The following is a 21,557-nucleotide window of genomic DNA, read 5'->3' as shown; positions in this document are numbered from 1 at the left end:
GGGAAGTGGGTCAGAGAATTACTTCATTTTGCTTTTTCTACAGGAACAGAGATGGTGGGAAGTTTAACATGGCATGGTGGGGAAGGTCACAAGAACTGGAGTCAGCAGCTGGATGTGAATCTCTGCCAATCGCTACCTGTGTAATAGGGGCCACACCACTCAGGACCAAAGGATTACAGATGGCAGCCCAGAGAGGTTGTTGTTTGTCCAAGATCTTTTGCATAGTAAATGACAGAGCCAAGATTCAAACTTCGGTCCCTTGATTACATCGCCAGTGGTTTTCTTATTACACTGCAGTGCTGTCTCAGTCTCACTTTCCTCATCTGTAAACTCAGGATAATAATCCTGCATAATCCATGCACTAACTACCACTTAGATATTTTGCTGTTGGTTTGTTTTGTTTTTTGAGGACAGGGCTTTAGACTCACTGGGCCATTTGTGGAATCACAAAGCCCCAGATGGAAACCTTCTTGTCCCTCCACTGACATTTTGATATGTAGCCATGATTTGAATAACCAAAATTCAGGATTCATGTACTGAGAAAGAATATATAGTTTATTTATTTGAAATAGATTTTGATATGTAGTTATGACTTGGGTTACCAAAATTCAGGATTCATGGTCTAAGAAAGAATATATAGGTTATCTGTTTATTTATTTGAAATAGATTTTTCTATGTAGCTATGATTTTGGGAAGCCAAATTCAGGATTCATGGTCTGAACAAGAATATACAGCTGATTTATTCTTTTGAAATTGAGATTGTCTAGGAGAACATGGTGCATGTAATCACTATACAGGGAAGGGTGTGAGATTTGATCAATTTAAGGAATTCCCAGGGTGAGAACTCCCTGCACTATCCAGAGGTTACCCACCTAATATTTTGTAGATAAATTCTGCAGAGTCATCTGAGGCACAGAGTCATTAAGTAACGTATCTGGGGTCACAACACAGCTAGTAAGGGTTAGAGGAGAAATTTGCCTTGCTAACCCTTAGCCTAGCATTCTAGTCACTATGTTAAGCTACCTCACTGTACTTACAAATATTTATGGGGCTAAATTGGTACCAAATTACTTTTAGCATGAAGAACTCTGAAGAGCAAAGGAAAGGATGTTCTCAAAGCCTTCTTTAACTGTGAAGAGCTATTTAGCTATTCTATGTGAACCTGTCCTGAGAATGCTAAGAAAGATCCACTCTGACAAAAAATATCTGTGATTCTGTGCTTGACTTTTCCACCTTTGGTCAAATGGCCTAATCATTGACTTTCCTACTGATCCTCAACCTCAAAATGTCACACTGTTTTGTATTTATGTCTTTGTTCTTAAGAGACTAAAACTCCTTAGGGCAGTGACTATGTTTTACCCCAAATTGGGAGTACAGTGGAGAAATCACAGCCTGGATGTACAAACTGGTCTTGACTCCTATATCTGACCTTTACTAAATATGTGATCCTGGATGAATCACTCTACCTTTTAGAGCCTCAGGCTTCCCATCTGTAAAATGGGGATAGCAACATTTCAGCACCTACCTCCCAGTATCATTCCAAGGAAAGAGATGTGCAAAACTGAAAGTGTTCTAGCAATGTGAGGGGCAGCTAGGTGATGCAGTGATTAGAGCACTGGGCTTAGAATCAGCCAGATTCATCTTTTTGAGTTCAAATCTTGCCTCAGATACTTACCAGCTGTGCAACCCCCAGGCAAGCTACTTAACCCTGTTTGCCTCAGTTTTCTCATCTGTGAAATGAGCTGGAGAAGGAATTAGAAAACCACTTAAGAATATCTGGCAAGAAACCCCCCCCCCCAAAATGGGGTCATGAAGAGTCATATGCAACTGAAAACAACTGAACAACAAATAGCAATGTTTACTATTGCTGTGTCTTACAGTGATCTGCAAAGTCTAGTTCAGTGTCCTGTATGTAGACAGCAACGTGATATGCCTCAGACTCTTCAGAAGGTAGAGGGAAGGACAAGGGGAGAAACTATACCTGAATCTGATTCTCAGTCTCCAAGAAAAGCTAGTTGCTAAGGTACAAATGATTGGAATATGGAGACAAAGTGACCACCCTATCTTAGGACCACAGATTTACAGCTTGAAGGAAATCTAACCCAAATTCTCCATTTTACTGAAGAGGAATTAGAGGCTCAGAAAAGGAGAAGTTACTTGCCTAAGATTATGTAGGAAATAAATAGCAGAAATGGGCCTTTAACTTGGATTCCAGAACCCTAGATCCCAGCTCACCAACCAAAGAATTTGAGACTGATAAGAAGAAGAAAACCAGGCATAGCCTGCTATGCATTGTGCTGTAGATTGTGAGGAAAGGAAGGAAGGGAACCAGATTTCAAAGAGTTCAGAGAAATGAGAGATAAGACCCAGAAACCATCCTCTCCTAGTTCCCAGGCTGAATTTGTTTAGCTGGTTTATCTTCATTCAGAGATAATGATATTAAGTATGTGGGTCTGAGTTTCTGCAGTTGATCAGCCTCTGGTTTTTGAATTCTTATTTTCTGTAGTGTCTGTCATCTTGACATACTCTTCAGGAAGCTCCTTGCTGATGATTGGCATTCCCCTAAAGCTTGTTTACTTAATTGGCTCCCATAGATTCTTTCTCCTCTTTAGGACCTTGCCTAGAACTCTCCCATCAAAGAGGTAAAGGTATCCTGATTTTTGTTAACATTTCCTGCTGGAGCTGAATGAATGAGTGAAAAAGCAGGCAAGTGAATGGAAGATATTCTCTTTGCCTGGTTAACTCATGTCTGTTCCTACTTGCCATTCCCTTCCTTTCCCGTCTCTGAGTCTGATTTCACAGGCTTCTTCTCAGACTAGAATTCAGTCCCTCTTTGGCTCTGTCTGTCTGTCTATCTATCTATCTATCTATTATTACTATTATTATTATTATGGAAGCAATTGGGGTCAAGTGACTTGTCCAGGGTCACACAGCTAGTATGTGTCAGAGGCTGGATTTGAACTTAGTTCCTCCTGACTCCAGGGTGTCTCTATGTCTTACAATCCCTGGTTTTCTTCAAAATTCAGCTTAAACCACCTTCTACATGAAGGCTTTCCTGGTCCTTTCAGCTAGCTGTTAGTGAGTGCACTCCTTCCCAGACTACCTGGGATTCATTTGGGACATAGTCTATATCCATATCAGCTATGTCTGCCTGTCTCTCTATCTCTCTATCTATTTGTATAGATACCCTTGCATATACAGACACACATGTCATCTTCTCCATTAGAATGTAAGTAAGCTCTTTGAGGGCAGAACCTTTCACTTTTTTGTATCCATACTGCTTAGCACATTGCCTAGAATTTGGAAGTCATCTAATAAATGCTTGATAATTGATCAGTTCACCAAATATTCTCTACCCATCATTCATCCCTGGTGAAACATAAGATTTGGAAGTGAAAGGCAGTTTCGTTTTTTTTTTTGAGACATTAACACAGCCAGAGTATGCCCTCCATAGAGACAATTGTTAGAGTTCTGGAAAGGGGAATGAATACCATCTTCTAGAGGCATCAGAGAGAGGAAGAATTGTGGAGGACAGTTAACTGGGCCGTCAATAAAAAGATCCATCTTCTAGGGGCTGAGGGGAGGTTGCACGAAGCATAACTGGAGGGATCAGAGATGGAAAGAGAACAATTGGGGACATTTGCTGCTAGCAGTGGCATGAGGGAGCAGCTAAAAATAAACCATAGGCAGAGGTGATGGTGAAAGGGAGTGCCAAAGGGGAGGAGCAAACCTCTAGCTCCTAGGCGAAGCCCTACTTTGAGCAGTACTCAGGTTATAAAGGCACCTGAATGGAAGGGGTTTCACTGGTGGATATTCTTACTTTCTGTGATTTCAGAGATGAACCTGACTTGCTTTCATTAATTTAGTAACAGAACAATTCAGGTTTTGAGCCTTATAAGCCTGTGTTCTCACAAGTAGAGCTGGTGACTACCCTTGGGGGTGAATCAGAAACTGGGGTTCATAGATCTCTTGGGTTGGGACAATTGGACAAGGAAGTGACATTCTAAAAATGTACCTGGACCCTTTGTGTTAGGAAAATGTCTTGGAAACAAAGGTTACACGGTTCTCAAGAATTACTATCTACTTCTCCAATTATTATTATCACCATTATTAAACTTTTCTGGAAAGCTGGGATTTGTGGACCACCCGAAGTCACTAAAAGAAGCATCTTGTATGGCTAGCTTGCCCTAACAGGAAGCATCATTCCCTGGATTGCCTTTGTAGGTTGGAATTAGAGCCTGAAAAGCTCCAGCACTTTTTTACTATTTTAGAAAGTCTCATCGTTTTCCTGGTTGGTTGTCGAACACAACTATTAAAACAGATGTTATATGGTCTTGGTTGGGGGAAGTAATTTATTCCTCATTATGCAACTCTCCTTGTTGAATTCGATTCAATTAAAATTGACAAACCTTTTTTACACACTTACTACACACACACACACACACATACACACACACACACCACACTTTATAGACATACTCACACATGATGCCTTCTGATTGGTGCTGGGGACACATAGTTGAAAAATGACACAGTCTCTGCACTATAGGAGTTTATAATTTAATAAGGAACGTATGTCATGCATACAAACAGCAATGATATAAGATAGAATGTGATGGGGGTAAAGGAAAGCTCCAGACAGAATACTCTAAGAAATTTTGAGGAATGAGAAAGTACTTTTATTTTAGGGGATCAGGGAAGACTTCTTGGAGAAGTGTCACCTGAACAGGGCCTTGAAAGATTTTCAATAGGTGAAGGTGAAGAAGGAATATGCTTTAGTCAAAGGGAGGATTCCCAAAGCGAATTCATGGATGGAGGAGATGACCGTGCCTAGCTCAGGAAACAGCTGGTAATCTAGTTTGGCCAGAATATAGAGTTCATGGAGGGGACAGAGTGGTGTGAAAATTGGCTGGAAAAGTAAGGAGAGATGATAGACAAAAGAATGTACGTTTTATTGGAGCCACTACAGTTTTTTAAGCAAGAGTGATGGATTCAGACCAAAGCTTTATTGAGATTGTTTTGGTGGTGGTGAGTAAGATGAATTAGAATGGGGAGAGAAGTAATTGTGTGCCTTTTTACAGATGACAAAATAAAAATACAAAAGACGGGATTAATGAGCATTCCAGTTTGGGTGAAATGTAAAACCATCATCATCACCATCATTATCATCACCATCATCATCATCACCATCATCACCATCAGGAAACAACTGTGAAATTTGAAGGAGCTATTATCCTTTTTTTTGACCTGGTAGAAGAAAAGGCCTGAAGGATGATCTTAAATTCAAGCTTTGTGCTAATTCATTATTCATTCACTCAGCATGTATTACGTGCCTACTGTGTGTAATATTCTATACTAGACATTGGGAAAATATGAAGCTAAATGAGACATGGCTTCTGCTCTTGAAGAGTTTAGCTTAATGAGGCCAAGATTCTAAGTGCAATATTTATAGAATAACTTATCATTGAACTGAGAAAAAACAAACAAGCTATTCACATGACCATTTGCAGCCTGCTTTATCTGAACTGACTGGTCATACAGTTGCAACCTACTATTCACAAGGAGAACATGACAAAAGAATATGAATGGCCTGGGACAAAGCCATCTGCACTACTGGAAATCTACAGTTTGTATGACTTAGCGATCGTGTGTTTGTAGTAATCATTTTCAGCTATGATGAACATGCGGTGACTTTGAGGTCTGGTTTGATGCCCTGCCTGATGTCCTGGGACAACTCCACTTGAGACCAAAGCCTCATGAGCAGTGATAAGCTCATTTCTCAATAATTAAGATGCTTCAGTATACCTCATCATACCTGACCCATCCCAGTTATTCTGGACCCCTGGTTGCCATAGTTCATACTTCATCTTCCATCCCCCATTTGCTCTTTCCTTACTTCCATTCTATTCAACCCATTGATCCCAGCCTTCCACTCTCAAGCTACCTAGCCTGTGATTTCTGGAATATCTGCTCCATACACAACAAACTAGATTTCATCTCTAACTTTTTCCTTTCTTGACATTCCCATCCCCTTGCAATCACTGAGACCTAGCTCCCTTCTGATGGAACAGCTTCTCTGGCTACCCTTTCCATCACTGGTTGCCCTTTTACTCATTAACCCCCTACCCCTACTCACTGGTCATAGTCGAAGAGTTGGATTACTCCTTGCTCCTCATTTCTACTTCTAGGTTTTCTCTCTACTCCTGTTAGTAGCCTCTCCTCCTTCGAACTTCATTCAATCTGTATTTATCACTCAATCAAGATTCTAACACTTGATGTTTATAAACCTCTCGACCTTAATGAGTTCAGTGCCTACTTCATAGTCTTTCTCTCCTTCCACATAAGCGCTTCATACAAGGGAATTTCAACACACATATTGATACTTCTTAAAATACCCTAACTTCCCAGTTCCTCCATTTATTCATTCCCTCTGACCTATTCCTCCACCCCACCACAACTACACACAGAAGTGGACTTACTCCTGATATTTCTATCATTCACAAATGTTCCATATCCATGTTCATGAATGATAAAATATCCTTTCTCAATATACATTTATTAATCACCTACTATGTATCAGATAGTGTGCTAAATGTTGGGGATACAAAGAAAGGCAAAAGATAGTCTGCCCTCAAGGAGCTTATAGTCTAATGGCAGATCACACAGACCAGGTCATAATTTACTGTCATTCTACCTCTGCCTCTGCCTTATAACTCCAAACCTTGTTTGTCATCCTCATCATTATCTCTAATCAATTGACACCTTTCTTTTTCCCTAGGTTATCATCACTTTTGTACTGGTTATACTCTCCTTACTTCCCTATCCTGATCTCTTGGTGAACCACCTCAGCTATAAATGGTCCTCTCCTATTCAGTCCCTTCATGATATCAAAAATCTTGCTCATCCAAACCCTGTTTGGATTACTCCCACCATCCCCCTGCTTTTGCTTTTACTCACGTGCTACTGAGTAAAGTTGGAGAAAATCAGGAAACCATGTTGACTTGGCCAACTGTAGTGTTTATGTTACATAATATGAACTGGGCCCTTACTGTAGTAAGATAATCCTACTATACTTCCTGAATTGATTCACCATCCCACTCACCTTCTTGACCTGTATCTTACCGCTGGATTCCTTTGACTCTGGAGGAGAGATGAGGCTGATGAGCTCTGACTCACTTAAATCCAGTTCACTTCCAAGTCAAGACATCACCCTCCTGATGTTATTGGTCCTCTTTGAGAATGAAGGATAAACAACACCACAAAGTTTTTCCCAAATGTTTTTCATTCCTCCTCAAACCTCCCACTGTTCTCCCTCTCCCTACCTTCTGAGCTGAAAATCTTGCATCGTATTTCACTAAAAAAGAAGTCATTTGCTGAGAGCTTCCTTTTCTCCCATCCTCCCTCATCTCATGTCACTCAAATGTCTTCCCTCACTATATCTTTCTTCATCCCTATTCCATGTGATAAAGTGGTTCTTCTCCTTGCTAAAGAAAACCCCTCTATGTGGTTGTGATCACATTCCACACTGTGTTCTGCAGTAGATTGTCCCCTCTATCATCCCTATTCTCTTACTAATTCTCTGTCTCCCCTTGTCTCCTGGCTGCTTCCTTACTGCCTACAGACATGCCTGTCATTCCTCCATTTCCCCTAAACCTTACTTGATCCATCTATTCCCTCTTGCTGTCACCCTATATTTCTTCTTTCTCTTCTGGCTAAACATCTTGAGAAGGCCTGCTGTACTAGGTGACTCCACTTTCTTTCCATATGTGTTTAGGTGTCACAGTGGATAGAGCACTGGGTCTGGCATCAGGAAGACCTGAGTTCAAATCCAATCTCAGAAGCTTACTAGTTGTGTGACCTTGGGCAAGTCACTTAACTTTTGTTTGACTCATTTTTCTCATTTGAAAAATGAGGATAATAATAAGACCTACATGCCAGGATTATTGTGAGGATCAAATGAGATATTTATAAAATGCTTAGCACAGTGCCTGGCACAGAGAAAGTGCTATATAAATTATATATATATATATATAATATACATATATATATAATTATTATTATCATTATTCTTTATTCTTTACAATTTGATTCCAATTTTATCATTCAACTGAAACTGCTCTCTCCAAAGTTATTAATGATCTCTTAATTGCCAAATCTAATGACCTTTTCTTAATCTTCATACTTCTTGACATTCTCTGCAGTCTTTGATATTGTCAGTCATCCTCTTCTTGAGACTCTCTAGGCTTCTGCAGTACTTCTCCTTCCAGGTCCTCCTCCTACCTGTTTGACCTCTCCTTCTCTGCTTACTTTGCTCAAGCTTCATCCAATGTCATGTCTCCTAACTGGGGATGTCCCCAAGGCCCTGTCCTGGTCCCTCTTCTCTTTTCTTTCTATACTATTTTACTTGGTGACCTCATCAGCTCACATGATTTCAGTTATCACTTCTTTTTCTTTTAACTTCCTTTTCAAAATATTTTTAATTTATGGAATAAAACAAGCATTTCTATAACAAAATACAATAAAAAGATACATACAATACATGACATGCAAATTACTATGCACAACTTGATATTCCTTTCAAATACACAACAAAATTATCATGCAATTTTTTCTCTTTTTCCCTATGTGTATATATGTATGTGTGTGTGTGTGTGTGTGTGTGTGTGTGTAATTATTCTATATATACTTCTGTTTTTTAGTTCTTTTTCTCTATGCAGATAGCATTTTCTTCATATGACCTTTATAGTTAATTTGGGTATTTATAATAGACAAAATAACTTATTTGCTCAAAGTCATTCTTAAAAGAATGTTGCTGCTACTGTATACAATGTTTTCTTATTATGCCCAAAGAGTGTAGGTATTTTAATAATTCCTTGGGCGTAATTCCAGATTGTCCTCCAAAATGGTTTGATCATTTTACAATTGCACAATGAACGTGTCCCAATTTTTACACATCCTCTCCAAAATTTGTCACTTTCCTGTTGTAAAATATTATTTCAAGGTTGTTTTAATCTGCATTTCTCTAATCAATAATGATTTAGAGTATTTTTATATGACTATAAATTGTTTTGATTTCTTCACTGAAAAACTTCCTGTTCATATCATTTGACCATCTATCAATTGACTCCTATTCTTATGGATTTGACAAAATCCCAATTACTATTTGTGAATTTCCCTCCATCTTATTTTTACTTACTATTTTCCTTCTCATCATCTCTTTTTACCCTATCCCTGTAACGTTATATTTTCCCACTACCCTCTTATTTCTTGTTTTACCCACCTGCCTAAAATTCCCTCCCTTGTCTTCTCCCCCGTCTATTTAATTTTATTCTATACACCCTTTTAAAAATCCCTCTCCTCTCCATCCCCCAGTTTTCCCACTTTTCTAGAAGTTCATAAGACTTCTAAACCTTTTCAGATGTACATTTTGTTTTCTCTTCAACCCAGATGAGAGTAAGGTTCCAACATTACCAGCCCCTCCCCTCCACGTGTTTCCCCTATATTAGTTCTCCCTCTCCTGACCCATTTTTATGAGATAATTGTTCCTTTTTATCTTTTCCTACCCAATTTTGTTCTTTAGAATCATGCCAGCATATACAACTCAACCACAACCTTTCTTTCAAAATACCTTTGTAATGATAATAGTTTTAAGTATACTGATAACATTTTCATACATGATAAATAAACAATTTAACATTTATCAGTGCCTTATCATTAGTGTTTAATGATTAATTTATATTTCTTCTGGATCTTTTCTATTAAATTTTCCATTGAGTTCTAGTCTTTTTGTTACAAATACCTGAAAGTCTTTCAGTTCATCAAATGTCCATTTTTTTTATTCAGGATTATACAAAACTTTGTTGGGTAAGTTATTCTTGGATGCAACCCCAGCTCCCTTGCTCTTCAAAATATAATGTTCCAAGACCTGTGGGCTTCCAGTGGAGAAGCTGCTAGGTCTTGTGAAATCCTGATTGTTTTTCCACAATATTTTAATTGTTCTTGTTTTTCTTGTTGCTTGCAGTATTTTCTCTTTAATTTGGAAATTTTGAAACTTGACTATGATATTCCTATAAGTTTTCTCCCTAGGATCTCTTTCAGGTGGTAATCAGTGGCTTTTTTCTATTTCTATTTTACCTTCCTGTTCTAGAACTTAAGAGCAATTTTCCTTAGTAATTTCTTGTAATATTATATTCAGATTTTTTTTTGATCACAACTTTCAGGTAATCTGACAATTTTTGTATTGTCTCCCCTCAATCTGTTCTCCAGATCAGTTGTTTTTCTAATGAGATACTTCACATTCTTTTCTAGTTTTATTACATTTTGGTATATTATAATGTCATTTCATTCTACTAACCCAATTCTAGTTTTCAAGGAGTTATTTTCTTCCTTAAGATTTTGTATCTCCTTTTCTAACTGTTCAACTTTCTTTTCATAATTTTCTTGGATTATTTTTTCCCTATTTTTCTTCATTCTCTCTTATTTGATTTTTTTGAATTTCTTTTTATTTTTTTTCTTATGATTTTGTATCTCCTTTTTCAACTGGTTAACTTTCTTTTTATAATTTTCTTAAATTGATTTTTTTCTAATTTTTCCTATGAGAAATTTCTATGAAAATGACTTTCAGTTTTACTTGTCTAGTCCTACCCTCTCTCCTCACCTCCCATCTCCCATCTCCCATCTCCAGTTGTGTATTATTTATCTCCAACTGGATATGTCACAGACATCTTAAACTTGACATGTCAAAAACTACACTCATTCTCCCCCCACTTTTTCCTCTTTCTAACTTCCCTATTACTGTCAAGGGCACCCACCACCATTCTCCCAGTTACCCAGGCTCACAACCTAGTTGTCACCCTCATGTTATCACTCTCACCCCCTATGTCAAATCAGTTGTTAAGTCCTTACTGCGTTTGGAAGTTGTATACACCCCATTCTCTCCTCTAACACTGCTCCATCATTGCTCAGAACACAAGTCCCTCACACTTAGATTGTTGCAATAGATTTCTGGTTGTTCTTTCTGCCTTAAATCTCTCCCCACTACAATCCATCCTCCACTCAATTGCCAAAGCTATCTTCCTAAAGCACAGATCTGACCACTTCACCTTACCTCCCCCACCCCACCCACCAACCCCAATGGATCCTTGCAGGATCAAATATAAAACCCTTTCTTTGGCTTTTAAAGCCCTTTATAAGCTAGCTCCTTCCTACATTTCCAAGCTTCTTATGTCCTGCTCCCCTCCACGAACTCTGATACAGTGACACTGACTTTCTTGCTGTTCCTCACACACTTCATTCTGTGACTCTGAGAGTTTTCACTGGCTGTCCCCCATGCCTGGAATGCTCTCCTTCCTCCTCTCTCCCTCTAAGTTTCCTTGGTTTTCTTCAAGTCCCACTTTCTGCAGGAATACTTTCACAGTCTTCCCTCAGTCTTTGTCCCTTCCCACTGAGATAATCCCCATTTTATCCTGTCTATACTTATTTGTACCTACTTGTTTTATGTTGTCTCCCCATTAGACTTTGAATTCCTTGAGAACAAGGACTGTTTTGTGCTTCCCAGCACTACACATAGTGCCTGGCACATAGTAGGTGCTTAATAGATGCTAGTTGACAGTTGATAGAAAAACATAAGCTAAACAAATGGCAGTAGTATATATTATTATACTCTACTATGATATGATGCAGTGGACAGAGTGCTGAGTTTTGAGTCAGAAAGATCTGAGTTCAAATCCACCTTGAGATACTAGCTGTATGACCCAGGGCAAGTCATACCACTTCTGTTTTCCTCATTTTAATCATCTGTAAAATGGGGATAATAACACACCCACCTTTTAGGGTTGTTGTAAAGATTAAATAAAATAATAATTATAAAGCACTTAGCGTGGTGCCTGACACATAGTAGGTACTATGGAAATGTTAGCAATCATCATCATCATCATCATTACTAAAAATCATAAAACTACAAAGTATATACAATGACTGCTCAGCAGGCAATTTTCATTTTGCCTTGGCTTGGCACAGTTCTCCTCCTGGTAGCTGTCTTCTGGCAAGCTAAGCCAACAGTTGGGCTCTTTTCCATTCTGGTAGTCATCTTCTCCAAGGGCACTGGATTAGTGGCTGGGGAGTTCTTGCAAACTGCAGAAGGAACTAACTAAGAACATAGTTTCTCTGGACTCCTGGAACTCACAAGGCAACTTTGAGTTTGATACATTCATCTTGAGACTGATGTTTGATTACTTGGGATCAGGCAAAGAAACACAAGACAGAAGAGGTATCCATATACCCAGGCTCAAACTTGCCTAGCTAAGCCCTTCTGCTCCAACAGTCATGTGGGGAAAGTCAATATGCTGCTGGGATGGAAAAGAGCCACCCTTCCCCCACTTCTCAAGGTAATTCCCAGAGTTACCTGATGCCACAGGGTTTGGGGTGGGAGGGTCTTCAACAAAAAAGAGACATAGGAATAGAGATTCATTTCCCTTTGAAAGCTCAACTAAATCATTGGCTCTTTATGCTCAGTGACCACTAAAGAGACTGCCCATCATCCATAAAGTACCTGAGTTTCCTGCAATGCTAAGTCACACATGGCTGGCCTTAAGCAGCCAGGAGATTTTGTCATTCCCAAAGCACTTAAACTCTGAGCTTGTACAATCGCATTGGCTAGAAGCAGCAAAGGCATCTACACATAAATCTCATTATATTCTGAACTAGAAGTCAGTAAGAAATAGGGAAGTTCATCTTTACATCCACAATCATTGTTCTGGAGGGAAGTAGCCTATGAAGTAGCTAAAATGAGTTTACTACTGAAGAAAGGGACCATAAGATTTAGGGCTAGAGCACAGAACTCTAGGGTTTAGATTCTATTTAGAGATTGGTTCTAAACCATAGGTTCCCAACCCATAATGCAGGGTTAGAGAAGACTAAGATACATTTCATACTATGAAGAACAGTCAAATATGTTGAAAAGAGTACTGAATTCAGAGTCGAGAAGAACCTGAGTTTGAACCCCACTTCTGACTCTGATTTGCTGTGGGACCATGCATATATCACCTAGCTTCTCTCTCAATTTACTCATCAATAAAATGAGGGAGTTGGACTAGACAGCTTTTAATTTCCTTTCCAGACCTAAATCTATGTAAGAGTGGGCCTAGTTCCCTTTAGTTGGTGAATACTATGTAACTTTAAGGATGTATGTTTTCTTTTTTCATTGTAGGGCCTGTCCATCCTTTTCCTCAAAGCTCCTTTCTTGAGTAGATGATCTTCATGAGTACTTTGGTCAAAACCATTTATGTCTTCGTGTCCAGCCTTCTAGAAATGTGCCTCTCCAAATTGCCCATGATGCTGGCCTTTCAGAAGGCCCATTACTCAAAGCCTTAGACTCTGAGTTTCCTTCCAGCTCTCGATCTCTGATTCTGTGATCTGCCAGGGCTTGTGGTCCAAAGACATTGCCTTTAAGAATTCAGGGTCACTTCGATTTTGTGACAATGAAATACTGGGGGAGGGTTTTAGAGGAGGTGTTGGCAGACCTTGGCAAACCTTTGTAAATAAACTTTATCTCTATTCTTCCCTTAAACTCCACAAATGTTCCCCCTGTTGTGCTTTATGGGAATCCCCCATTAAAGCACTTAAGAGGTTTAAGAATGGCTTAGGAAAGGAAGGAAGGAAGAAAGGAAAGAAGGAAAGGAAAGGAAGGAAGGAAGGAAGGAAGGAAGGAAGGAAGGAAGGAAGGAAAGGAAGAAAAGAAGGAAGGGAGAAGAGGTGGGGTAGAAAAAACTATGTCTTTGTTATTTATCCATCTGTGAATGGAGAATGGGGAACCCATGAAATAGGGGAGGAAGCAATCTCCAAAAAAGAACAATAATCCAGGTCCCAGCACTGGCTTCCAAAAAAGAGAATAGCATCATGAGCATGGAGAGGTAGTGCTGACTCCTTTGTCCTTCCTCCTTGAGTCCTGACCCAACCACAGTATCTAGGAATTCATAGAATCCAAATCCATCAAGTATTTATGGAGCATCTCATGGGTCCTGTGTGCTCTTTTTCTTTTCTTTTTAAAAAAGTGCTTTGCTTCAATTTGGGAGAGCAAGGAATAGTTTACCTGTCAGATTTATGGGAAAGGGAAGAATTCATGACCCAACAAGAGATAGAGAGCATTACAAAATGCAAAATGGATAATTTTGATTATGTTAAATTGAAAAGCTTTTGTACAAACAAAGCTAATGCAACAAAGATTAGGAGGGAAGCAGAAAATTGGGAGAGAATCTTTACAACCAGTGCCTCTGACAAAGACCTCATATTTAAAATATACAGGGAACTGAGTCAAATTTATAGGAATACAAATCATTCCCTAATTGGAAAATGTTCAAAGGATATGAACAGGCAGTTCTCAGAGGAAGAAATTAAAGATGTCTATAGTCATGTGAAAAAAATGCTCTAAATCACTAATGATTAGAGAAATGTAAATCAAGACAACTGTTAGGTACCACATCTCTCCTGTCAGATGGGCTAATGATGAAATAGGAAACTGATAAATGCTGGAGAGGATGTGGTAAAATTCGAACATTGCTACATTGTTGGTGGAGTTGTGAACTGATCCAGCCATTCTAGAGAGCAATTTGGAACTATGCCCAAAGGGCTATAAAATGGACATACTCTTTGACTCAGCAATACCACTTCTACAGCTATATCCCAAAGAGATCACACAAGTGGGAAATGGACCAGTATGTACAAAAGTATTTATAGCAGCTCTTGTTGTGGTGGCAAAGAATTGGAAATCAAGGGGATACCCATCAATTGAGGAATGGCTAAACAAATTGTGGTATATGAATGTAATAGAATATTATTGTGCTATAAGAAATGAAGAGCAGACAGACTTCATTATAACCTGGAAAGACTTATAGGAACTGATGCTGAATGAGGGGAGCAGAACCAGGAGATCATTATACATACAGACATATGGTATCTATAAGGACTAACTTTGATAGACTTGGCTCTTCTCATCAATGCAAGGTTCAAAGGCAGCTCCAAAAGACTCATGATGGAAAAAGTTATGCACATCCAGAGAAAAAATTATGGAGTCTGAATGCAGATTGAGGCAAACTATTTGCTTTCTTATTTTTTTCCTTCTTTTTTGGTTTCGTTTCTTCTTTCTCGTGATTTGTTCCGTTGGTTATAATTCTTTACAACTGGACTATCATATAAATAAACTCAGTGTGAAGGTCTATGTAGAACCTACATTGAATTACATGTCTTTTTGGGGGAGGAAGAAGGAGGAGAGGAAGGGAGAGAAAATTTGAATCTCAAAAACTTGTGGAACTGGGTGTTGTAAACTAAAAATAAAAAAAAAATAAATTTATAAATAAGTGCTTTGCTTCATAAAGTCCTTTTCCTCAATAGGTATACAAGGTAGATGGTACAAAGGTTATCTTACAAGTGAGTAAACTAAGATACAGATGAATGCCTGGCCATAGGTCACATAGGTAATTGTTGCTAATGCTAGGATACAGATCTTGCTGCTAATCATGGATCTAGCCCTCTACTAGACTGGAGGACCTGGAGGACTAGTGGAGGGTAGTTTACATAGTCATAGAGCTGACATATGCCATCTAGTAGAGGACATATGACACGGACACAGAGAGCTGCAATACCAGTGAAAATGTGAGAAGTGCTTTAAGAGAGAGTCAAAGAGCTTGGGTAAGTGTTACATAGAAACACAGGAGGGAACAATGGCTTCTGGCTAGAGATGAAAGCCTGAAGAATCAAGCAAAGCTTACTGGAGGAGGCATGCTTTTGACTGGGGCCTCTGCTCCAGTGAAAGTGACTGACTCACAATCTGTCAGCCACAGTCTTTCTAGGCTACCTCTTGAAGGCCTAAGGATAATTAAATCACCTCAGAGTTGGAAGGGACCTCAATAACCATCTGTTTCAATCTACAGCTAAACAAGAATTCCCTCTCTAGCATATCACATAAGTGGTCATTCAGAATTTGCTTGGACACCCCAGTGAACGGGTACCCACTGCTTCCTAAAACAGCCCAATCCCCCTCAGGATAGCTCAAATTATTAGACAGCCCAATCCACTTTGGGATAGCTTTGATTGTTACACAGCCCAGTCCCCTTTGGGATGGCTTTAATTGTTAGGAAGGACATCTTTTTTTCTCTTAATGTTAAGCCTAAATTTGTCTCTTTGCAAGGTTAATCCACTTATTCTAGTTCTACCCTTTAGGTCAAGCTGCTAAATGAGTCTAATCCCTTTCCCAATGACAGCTCTTCAATTACTTGAATATAATCATTCATTCCACCCTCAATCTTCTCTTCTTCAGACTTGACATCCCCAGTTTTTTCCACGGCATGTTCTCAAGATATCTTCTTTGGTTCTTTTCCTGATCCTCCATGGTGGGAGTGAAGATGGCCTCCACTCCCCATTTGAATATCCTAAGTCTTTCATATTCTAATTAGCCTTTTAGTCATTTCTGTTAATGTCTTACATTACCTTTCAAATCCCCTTCCTGATCTGCTGCCAACCTCCCCGCCCCCACCATCTCCAAACACCAGCAACATGTCAGATGTTTAAGGATAAGAATCATGTATGTTTGTATCCCTAGCAGTGGGACTCATACATAGAAGGATTTAAGAAACATTTGCCACCTCTGACACATTTTGGAGAATCACTTAACATCCCAGTGCCTTACACAACTCTCTAAGGCTGTAAGTTAAAGAGAAGATGCCCTTTTTTTTTTGTATAGGAAGTTACTTGCTTGGAGAGCTACCTACATTGATGAAATGAGAGATACAGTTAAAAAGAAAAAAAAAACTTTTAATTTATATTTTTGCTCAGTCAGTAAATCCAGTTTGCCTTCCAAAGCTGTATGATCAAGGTTTTCCAATAGCAGGATTATTCTGGCATCAAGGAGAGGATGTTTTGTAGAGGGGAGAAACTGGAGTAGAAAGCCCTATTAGTTCAAGCCAAAGGTAATGGAGATCTGGACTTGGATGAGAGCAGTAGGAATGAAGAGGAAAATATAAATGGGAGAAATATTGCAGGGACATAATCAGTAGACCATATTAGCAAGGATTAGATGTTGGAATTAGCTGGATAATAAAAACCTTGATAAATAGGGCCTAAATTAAGGGGGAAGTTGGTGACGTGGGTGTGGCAGGGACTATTTTGGGGGAAGGAGGGTAATGATTTTAGTGGGAGAGTATGGTCTGTTTGTAGGCCAGTCTTAAACAGTAACATTTATATAGCACTTTTATGATAAACTATCAATGTGAACCTCTTAAGAATTCCTAGACGTGGTATAAGTATGATAGGTATCATTAGTCCCACCATTACAGCTCTGAGAGGTTCAGTGATTTGGTAATGATCATACAGCTAGTAAGTATCGGTGTCAGGATTTGAACCTAATTATTCCTGATTCCAAAACCAATCTTCCATCCTGCCTCTCACTATGCCATGCTTTTTCTTGACCTCTGACCTTGGGGATACTGGGGTTTACACACATCAATTGGCAAGGTACTCCAGAAAGAAGCAATTTTTACTTCACTTCACGTTTCCCTGCCTTTTCTGCTTAGTTGGTATATTCAGCTGCAAAATTCTTGGTATTGTAGCGGGTACCTGCCTTTTCCACATTATCTAAATGGGACATGATTTTATATGAGGTTGGCACTACACATGGAAGACAACTTTATCAAGCCTATCATAGTGCCTAAACTTATCCCCACTAGAGTTTCTCCTTTGTTTCTTCTGCATTTAAGCAGAATAATTATATATGACGGAGGTGGGAAACACATTAGAACTAGTTATTTAAAATGCAAAGTCATTACAAATCTATATCACCCAATAACATGCATTTTCTTGACTTATAATCATGGCTGCGATCTTAAGGTTATTAAGGGTTACATCCTCATCAGTTGTCAAGGCTCTCCAGAAAGAAGCTATATTAACTTCACTTACATTTCCCTGCCTCTTCTGCTTAGTCAGGGCACATACAGCTACAAAATTCTTGGTATTGTAGAGCCAGTGCTACTGGATTTGCGACATTGGACCAGTCACTTCTCCTCTCAAATGAGATAATATTTGCAGTTTTTAGCATAGTGCCTGGCACATAGTAGGCACTATATAAATGCATATTTCCTTCCCTTGCTTCCCTCTCTGAGTCTCATTTTCTTCCACTTGGTAAATGGGGAGAATGAGGCATATCACCCAAGTCACTGAATTGCTGGTCTAGATGCTTTTCTTCCACTTCAATCTGCAAATGCTCTTTGTGTGACCTGACTTAGTTGTCTCTCAGCTGTCCATAAATATTTGGGGTCTTATGAAGTGATACTGTTGGTCATCTTTATTGATAATTTTTTGCAAATGAGCCTATACTCTAACCCATTGTTGCCTTTGTAACTCTCTGGTTTTTAAGAAGAGCAACCAGTTAATGGAAAGAATGTTGTAATTGAAGCATAATGATCTGGTTTCAAATATATTTTCTGCCACTTACTACCAGCGTGACCTTGAGCAGAACAGTTAGCTTTTCTGGGGCCTCAGTTTTGTCTTCTGTAGAATAAGTGGATGAATTATAAAGGAGCTCCTGAATTTATGATTTCCTCATCTACAAGCCCTCTTTTAATGGAAGCACTGTGAAGGCAGGGACTTTTTTTGGTATATCCACTGCTTAGCCCAAGACCTGGCACATAGTAGATGCTTATTAATACATCTTGAAGAATGAATGATTACATATAAAATGGAAACTCTGAGATTCTGTCTTACTAACTAACTGGTTTCTGTGGCAGAGCAGAATATGACTGTCCTTTTGTCTTTTTCAACAACTCAGCCTGAGAGCAACATTGTAAAAAGTTTACACCTTTAAGACTTAATGGACTATAAAATAAAAATGAGCTTAGAGCAGAAAAATTATACTTGAAATTATGTGTTTTTATGACTATGTATCTAAGGATGCTCTATGGGTCTCCTAGTGGTCTTACAAGACTCAATAACAGATATTAGGGAGAGACATAGTAAATATTCATAAGATGATGCCAGTATTCTATTAAACACATAAAATAGTTATAGAATGAGAAAAGTTAAGAAGTAAAGGCAACTCAGAGAGATAAATACTTTAAAGTTGAGATTCCCTGAAGGCAATGCTGAGTGGTAGAAAGAAAGCTGGATTTGGACTTGGGAAATCTAAGTTTGAATCCTCAATCTACTACTTCCTAGCTATGTGACTCTAGCAATCATGTCATCTCCTTGGGCCTCTGTATCTGCTTTAGTAAAAACTAGGGAGCATTGGAATAGGTGACATCTAAGGGTCCTTAGAACTCTAAATCTGTCAGATTTTCTGTGAGTACCTGTCTTTTGCCACATTATCTAAATGGGATATGATTTTATATGAGATTGGCACTACGCATGGTGATAACTTTACCAAGAGATATTTCTCATTAGCCTATCATAGTGACTAAACTTACCCCTATTAGAGTTTCTCTTTAGTTTCTTCTGGAAACATATGCAGTTAAATTGAGTGCATCTATATAATGGTGGTAGGAAACACATTAGAACCAATTATTTAAAATACAAAATCAGTATTGCCCAACAAAAACCATGGCAGGGTTGAGATCTCACTTGGGTTTCAATTATTGTCCTATTTAGGGACAATCACTTCTCAGATTAAAGTTCTCCAGAGCTCCTGGTAACTTATAAGTTTTGTCCCATTTTCTCTACTCATGTAGCTACCTCGTAAGCTGCCTCTTGCCTATGTAATTATAATAGCCTTTTAATTGTTATCCCTACCTCAAGTTTTTCCCCACACCAACTCATCGTCCATATAGCTACCAAAGTGATTTTCCTAGTGCATAGATCTTATCACATCATCCTCTTCACTCAAATAAGAGTTGTTAGAATAACCAGGTACTAATTATTCTAGGGATCTGAAAGTGATAGTACAACATAGAGTCTTAGAAGATAGAACAAAAAAAAAGCTATAACTAGAAGGTTCCTTAGGGCAGCTAGGTGATGCAGTGGATAGAACACTAGGCCTAGATTTAGGAAGCCATCTTTGTGAGTTCAAATCTGGTCTCAGACATTTACTAGTGTGTAACCCTGGGCAAGTCACTTAACTCTGTTTGCCTCAGTTTTCTCATCTGTAAAATGAACTGGAGAAGGACCACTCCAGTATCTTTGCCAAGAAAATAATAAATAGGGTCATGGAGAATTGGATGTGACTGAAGCAACTTAACAACAAAGAAGATTCCTTAGAATATTAGAAGACATAATATAACAAAATACAACAAAGATGTATTAAGTACTACTGTGTGTGAACTATGCTAGGCATAGAGATAATACAAAATTTAGAAAAAGCTTGAGTCTTGCTTTTAAGGAGATTACAGTCTATTAATGGACTATACCACTAACCCAGATGGTATCATAGGATTATGAGTCAACCAAAAGGCATTTACTATGCACCTAATGTATATTTGCCAGGTACTGTGCTGAGAATACAAAGACAAAAAATGAAATTGTCTCTGTCCTAAAAGAGTTTACATTCATGCATAGCTTATTCAGTAATAAATACTGTATAAATAAGCAAAATGTATAAATGATACACTTAATAAATGCTTACTGAATGACTGACATTCTGTTGGAGAAGACAAAATGTACATAAATAATACCTACAAAACAAACACAAGGAAAGTTTTTTTGTTTTGAGCGGGGGAAAGAAGGGAAAGCATTTGTTAAGCACCTACTATGTGCCAGGCACTGTGCTAGGAGCTTTATAAATATTATTTCATTTGAAGGCACTAACAGCTCTGGGGGTGGGGGTGGGGATCAGAAAAGGCTTTGCAATCATCACTTTAGAGCTGGAAGGGGCCCTAGAGGCCATTCGGTTTAACCCTCTTATTTTCCAGATGAGAAAACTGAGACCTAGATAAAGAGAGGTTAAATTACTTGCCTAAGGTCTTATTGTGTTGTAAGTGCTGGGTATGGGACTTAAATCAGCATCTCCTATACTCAATCCACTTCATCCCCGGTCTTCTCTGCAACATATACAACTACCTGATGACCAAATTATTGCAGACATACAGAATAAAGGGTTGTTGGCGTGGGGGTGGAGGAATGTGTTAAGAACTGACAGAGACTTCTTGGAAGAAGTAGCATGTGAGTTAAACTTTTAAAAAATGAGCAACAATTCGATGGGTGCAAAGGAGGGGTGGAGGGCGAAATCAGGGGCATAGGAAAGAACAAGTTGTATTTTGTGGGAGTCAGAAAGTAGTCCAGTCTGGCTGGAGCAGAGTGGATGCTTCAACTCAAAGGGACTTTAAAGATCGCTTTTTCTAACATGTTCATTTTCCAAATGAGGAAACGGAGGCCCAGACACATGAAGTCACTTGCTGAAGGTCATACTGCTATTAGCATTAATTTATTTATCCAAAAGGTTTCCCCAGCATTTTTTCAGCTGAGGAATTCAGAAAATCATTCCTCTGATTTTTTAAAGCACACAGATAACATAGGACAATGAGTGGTTTTAAGCATTCTGTTTCTAAATTATTAGTCAGCTGAGTGGGAGGAACAGGGAAGAT

The sequence above is a fragment of the Trichosurus vulpecula genome, chromosome 1 (genome assembly GCF_011100635.1).
Source record: "Trichosurus vulpecula isolate mTriVul1 chromosome 1, mTriVul1.pri, whole genome shotgun sequence".
Classification (NCBI taxonomy): domain Eukaryota; kingdom Metazoa; phylum Chordata; class Mammalia; order Diprotodontia; family Phalangeridae; genus Trichosurus; species Trichosurus vulpecula.
Note: the sequence above shows the minus strand (reverse complement) of the source record.